The sequence below is a fragment of the Silene latifolia genome, chromosome X (assembly GCF_048544455.1).
Source record: "Silene latifolia isolate original U9 population chromosome X, ASM4854445v1, whole genome shotgun sequence".
In the NCBI taxonomy this organism is placed as follows: domain Eukaryota; kingdom Viridiplantae; phylum Streptophyta; class Magnoliopsida; order Caryophyllales; family Caryophyllaceae; genus Silene; species Silene latifolia.
Window position 1 is genome coordinate 16,870,531 of NC_133537.1, and position 6,542 is coordinate 16,877,072.

General features: G+C 40.3%; 1 non-coding gene across 1 annotated transcript; it reads right to left on the minus strand.

Moving 5' to 3' along the window:
• Nucleotides 1–4,334: 4,334 nt before the first annotated feature.
• LOC141624837 (small nucleolar RNA R71) lies at nt 4,335–4,441 on the minus strand. Its single transcript, XR_012534640.1, has one exon. It is a non-coding gene; the product is annotated as a small nucleolar RNA R71 (small nucleolar RNA).
• Nucleotides 4,442–6,542: the final 2,101 nt, after the last annotated feature.

The window sequence follows — 6,542 nt, forward strand, 5'->3', positions numbered from 1 at the left end:
AGCTCGATACCATATTATGAGAATGACAGACTTAGGTTGAGAATAAGAATGATTATAAATATTATTGAGTTAATCGTATGTTTACATTATGAACATAGGTTATATATATACTAGATACAAAAGGAGGAAAGAATCAAATAAGGCTCCTAGGATAATTCTAACAGCTATAAAATAAACAGGGGAAACGTTGGATGGTGAGGTAGCCGTTGTAGCTTAGGATAGTATCGTAATAACTTGAATGCCCATTGGGCTTAAAGAGTGGTCACGCTGGCTCTGATACCATGATAGAACCATCTCAATCAATACTAAGGTTATGGTTGATGACCAACTATTATATTTATTTCTATTAGGTTGGACATTCGTTTCATAAAAAAAAAAAAATTGATCAATGCTTTTTCCTTTAATTTAATTCTACTATATGCAACTTTATTCAAGTTGTTGAGCAATATAACGGTATTATTTTTAAGATCATGCCAAATACTAGTAGAAACTATATTACTCTGCTATGAAGTTGTTATTAAGACTTAGGGCTCGCTTGGGATAGGAGTAATAATTAAGGGGTAATAGAGATAAAATGAACTAAAAAATGGAGGAAAGGGATGAGGGTTGGAGATAAAAATGGATATAAATGGGGAAATATAGTATAATATTCCCTCCATTAAGGGAGTAATTTGTTACCCACCTCCCCTTCCAAGTAATAATTACCACCATATAGAGGTAATAATTCCTCCCTCACCTTCTCTTTCCACCATCCACAATCACCACAAAGCTCCAATCTCCTCCCATTTCTTCTTATTTTATCTCTTATTACTCCCTTAATGATTACTCTCATCCCAAGCAAGCCCTTAAGATTGATATTCAATGTCAAAATATCTAAGTTGTAACGCTCCAACAGTCCAACCTCTCCGGAATTCAAAGTAGATACTCATGACAATTCTTCAGGCTCTGTCGTGACTTCACAGAGTAATGTGGGTCATTTCTAGCTTAAATGTGGAGTTCTTAACGATAAATAAGATTCTACATTGAGTTGTATAATAACATTGTACAACCAATCTATATTTAACTGAACTTATATATATTTTTCTTGAGTTTTTCTAAAGTTTATTTTTTTATGTTTAAATAGATAAGCTTAGACCTCAGTAACTTTACAATAAAACTCATAACTTTTAATACAAAACTTGTAAACTTTTTTATAAAGCTCGGATTCTACATCATCAGTTGTAGTACAACTAGTGGTATAGTCCATGAATTGGTTCTTAACACTTGAGCAACTAAAAAAGAAAGTGTACTTTGTTGGTATGAATGTTATTATCAATCCCTTTAAGTACACATCTTGCTTTTACGGCTGCCCCCCCAAAAAAAAGTATTCACCTAAGCCCTAAGAAACACCCACAATAGAGAGGATGGTGTCTCCTCTTAGAACTCTCTCTCCTTTAAGAGGAGGTCCTCTCTATTGTGGAGATGTATAGAACATCCTCTTAGCAAAATGATGTTCTCTATTTCCTCTACTTTTAGAGGAAGTATAGCGTTGACCCTTGTGCCAACTATCTAATAATATTTTTCCATGTGGCTTTGATATATGACTCTTTTGCACCATTTTCCCCCTTTATTTTCATACTTACCGACTCCATTCGAGTCGGTTTTATACGTCTTCTCGTGCATTTCGTGTCCCAATCCCCGTTACTATGACATTGTGGCTCCCTTGCAGAAATTGAGGCGGATACGGGAGAAATGAGGCGAAAACGACGGGTTGACTAAGCTAAGTATGGAAGAAGGAGAAAATGAAGCTGAGAAGTATTCCCAGCCGATAGGCCGGCAGCCGGCTGGGAACGCCAAATGTATACAATTCAAGCAACACTAGGCAAAGGGAATTCCCAGCCGGTAGCCCGGCAGCCGGCTACCCGGCTGGGAGAACAATGAGCAAGAAATGCCATGGAAGTTACAGGAACTTCTCAGCCGGTCATAAGGCCTGCAGCCGGTTGACCGACCGGGAGTCCCCATGAAGCCAAGAAGTCAAGAGGAGGTCAACGTGCTCCCAGCCGGTTGAGAACCGGCAGCCGGTTGCCCGGCCGTAGCTACCTGATGATGTCAAAAATTAATTCAACTTCCAGGAACTTCCCAGCCGGTCATAAGGCCGGCAGCCGGTTGACCGGCTGGGAACGCACACCCGCATTTTCAAGCCCATTTATAAATCCTACCCTAATCATGGTGCAAACTATATATACCCCTTCCCTTAACCATTTGTACACACAACCCTAGATCAAAATTAATTTCCTTTTCCAAGTTTGAATCCTGTTAATTACATTGCTAATCTTTACTTAATTAGAACAAGTTCTTCAATTATTCCATCATACTTAGTAGTAGAAATTAGGGTTGTAAGAAGATTGAAGGTTCCTCCTTCCTTATTTTTCAATCCAAATTCCTTTCTTGCTATTGAGTTGGTATTATTTCTTTCCCTAATTTCATTTGTTTACATTTGCTTTTCCATTAAGTTTTGTTTGATTGTTTATGTTAGGAATCCAATCTAGTTGTTTGATTGTTGTTATTATCTCTCTTGTTCATCTTTTCTTTGTTCACCATTGTTATTTACATCCAAAGATTGAGTCTTTGATTTCCTTAAGTTGAAGATTGAATCCTTGAGTTATTTGTGTTAAAGGTTGTGTCTTTTTAGTCAATTCTCTTCATTATTAGATTAAATTGTCTTACTTCATACTTTGTGTTGAATAATTGCATGTTTAGTAGTAGAATTTATTCTCTCATCATGTTTATGCCCAAAGATTCCATCTTTGTTGTTTCTTTTGCTTTTAGGAACATGATTAGTGAGTAGTCTTCCACTAGGACTCGGTTTGACCCAACATGAGTAAATTCACTAATTGAATCTCATAGAGGCTACTTATTTGGGGAAGTTGGTGAGGGTAGTTTAGAGGAATGATTTGGTTTATGGATTGATTTTGGGTAGTGTCGATTTATGACCCTTGTCCACCAACGAGAGTTGGTTAGGTTATGACTTGGATATTCGGAATTCGACCCTATTGCTAACCTAGGTTGAGACCGAAAGGGAGAACCTTGGGAGAGCACCTCTAAACTAGCGTTTGAAATCGACCTCCAAGAGGAGGAGTGAGATGACCCGGATTACGATGAGTACTTAATGACCTTGACCGATTCCTTGACCTCCTTGGGAAAGTGCACGTTTTTGGGGTTGTTGAGTGTTGAGTTATGGATTACGACCTTCGAACCCGAGAGGGGGGTTGATGGGTAGTGCTAGTGTCCTGTTTCGAACCCGAGAGGGGGGTCTTAGGCGAATTAGAGCCATCTCCTCCTCACCTAGTTACCCTTATGATTAGCCTAGAGATTTAATGGTGTGAAGTTATGAATTGTTTAGGGGAGAACCGAGTCTTAGGCCTTTAAACTATTTGATTTACAACTTATCATTTCTTTTTGCTCATTTATCTATTTCTTGTTTAGTTTGAATTTCATTTCGTCTTAGGTAGTTTTAGTATAACAAATTCATCCCTTATTGCCGACTTAGGTAAACGATAGGATTAGAATAATTAGTAATCTCCTTAACTCCTTGTGGGATCGACCCTCTATTTTGCACAACGATAACTCGTGCACTTGCGAGGTACTATTTGATAACCATCAAGTTTTTGGCGCCTATGCCGGGGAGTTCGACTAGATATTAATTGTTTTCGTTCTAGTTTAGACTAATTCTTTTGTATTACTAATCCTTCTCTTGAGTGTGTAGGACTCTTTGCATGAGTAGGAGAAATCGAAGAGGCCAACCAACTTATCCGATTGACCACGAGATTGAAGCTATCGCAAGAAGACTAAATTCACTCCGTAGAAGAGGAATTATAGAAACACCAACTTCCCAAGAAAATTTAGTAGTGGAAGACTTTCGAGAAGAACCAAGTACCTTTGAAACTTTTGAGAATCCCTTTGCAACTCCGGAAGAAGAAGTGACAATGGCCGCGGTGCCTATGCGAGATAACTTGGCTCCGAAAAAGGTGTTGAATCCGAGTATCGTCAAGGCACCTATTCAAGCCAACAACTTTGATGTGAAAGCCACCTTGCTACAACTTTTCCAAGGGAATCAATTCGGTGGGGGAGCCACCGAAAACCCCAACGAACATCTCAATGAGTTCTTGGATAGTTGTGACATGTTCAAAGCTAACGGAGTGTCGGAGGATGCCGTACGCCTTAGGCTTTTCACTTACTCCTTGAGGGGAAGTGCCAAGGAGTGGCTTAAAAGTTGTGAACCCGATTCTCTTCGGACTTGGGACGACGTCTCCAAAGCTTTCTTAAACAAATATTTCCCACCACAACGAACCGCAAGAATCAAAAGTGAGCTCCAAGGCTTCCCCCAACAAGAAGATGAGACTCTTTACGAAGCATGGGAGAGGTACAAGGGTCTTCAAAGGCTATGTCCTCACCACGGGATTGGGGATGATGAGCTAATCAACAATTTTTATGAAGGGTTGAACAATGAAATGGAGATGAACCTAGATTCCGGCTGGGGAAAAGAGGCGTTGGATAAAATAGATCACAAGACGGCCAAAGAGCTTATTGAAGAGATGGCTTCTCGTACCTTTCATTGGAACAATGATAGGCACAAGAGGAAAGGAAAGTCAACGGTTGAATCGGCCAATAATGTTGAAGTCAAAGGGTTGATTGAAGAGCTTAAGCAACAAGTTGCCTTGATGAGTTCAAGCAACACATCTAGCAACTCCTCTTCTATGAGGAACCAAGTTTATAGTTGTGAGATTTGTGGAGACCAAGGATACCCGCCCAATGAGTGTCCTTTGATGGTAGAAGAGGGCAATTGCATGGAGCAAGTGAACGGGATATGGGAGTCTAGTCCGGCCAAGCAAGCATTTAACAACAATCAATATTACCCCGGAATGAGAGCCCACCCAAACTTTTCCTATGGTTCACAAAATGTCCAAAACCCCACCTTCCAACAAAAATCACACCAACCAAACTTTCAAGCTCAAAAACCAAACACAACATTCAACCAAGGTCCACCGGGTTTCCAAGGGAGATCCTTCCAACCGAGACAACAATTTCAACCGCTCAACCCACCAAATAACCCACCTTTCCATCCAAACAACCCACCTTTCCAACAATCCGCCCAACCAAAGTCAAACTTGGAACTCATGATGGAACAATTGATGACTTCCCAAAACCAACTTGTCAACACTCAAACATAATTCATCAACCATTCCACTCAAAAACAAGAAGAGACAACCTCATCCATCAACCAACTTAGAACCCAAATACAAGCTTCTCAGCGGATGACGGACAATCAAATCTCCAAATTGGCTTCCCAAATGAGCCAACTACAAGCCTCTCATGGAAAATTCCCGGGTAAAACCGAGGAGAATCCAAAAACCATAAATGCTATCCACTTGAAGAGTGGTAGAGATTTGGAAGACCGGACATTTGTCAAGAAGAGGAAGAGTAGTAAACCAGATAATGTGGTTGAACCTCAAATTGTAGTTGAACCTCCAAAGGTAGTTGAAGAAAAAGAGGTCGAAGATGAATTTGTGGAAATTGTTGTGGAGACTCCAAAGGTGATTGATGAACCAACAAAAATTGTTGAAGAGCCAAGACAACAAGTTGTGAGGACTTATGTGCCACCAATTCCTTTCCCATAAAGGTTGGCAAGGGCAAAACTTGAACACAAATATGAAAAGTTCATGGACATGAAGAAGGGAATCAACATCACTATGCCCTTCATTGATGCCGTCAAGGAGATACCTAGCTATTGAAAATTCTTGAAGGAGCTAATTTCAAACAAAAATTCCTTGAGTCCAACAACAACGGTGAGCCTATCCAAGGAATGTAGCGCAATTCTTATGAATGAAGCTCCTCAAAAGCTTGAAGACCCGGGGAGTTTTTCCATACCTTGCAAAATTGGGACCGTGCATATTGAGAGAGCCTTATGTGATTTAGGGGCAAGCATTAGTCTTATGCCCCTCAAAATCTTCAAGAAATTGAAGGGATATAAGCTTTCACCAACAAGGGTTTCTCTCCAACTTGCGGATAGGTCGGTGAGATACCCAATCGGTCTTGTGGAGGATGTTGATGCGTGTCATTTATATGATGTTTTACATCTCTTTTTACACGCATTTCAGAGCTCATTTGTTTAGTTTATGATACATTTCTCCCTATTTCCGTCTACTTCCGTATTTTGTACTTTATTGTAGAAATGTGAAGAATTCGACGAGAAATCAAGCCAAATCTGTCCCCGAGTAATCTGCATTGCGAATGACGTGAAGGAATTGCTTAAGGAACGAGCTTGGTGCGCGATCCAAGGCCCAAAAGACAAGTCCACGAGAATAAAGAAGTCAAGTAGCAGCTCAAGCAGTCGATCGACTAGTCCCATCAGTCGATCGACCAATGCTCGGATCCGAAGCTTACATTGTTTTGAGGAGCGATCGATCGACCGCCCTGAGTAGTCGATCGACCAGATTTCGATTCCAGACGGGAATTAAAAGATTGAGAAACTCAAGGCCCGTGAAGTTTAGGTTTAGGAAATA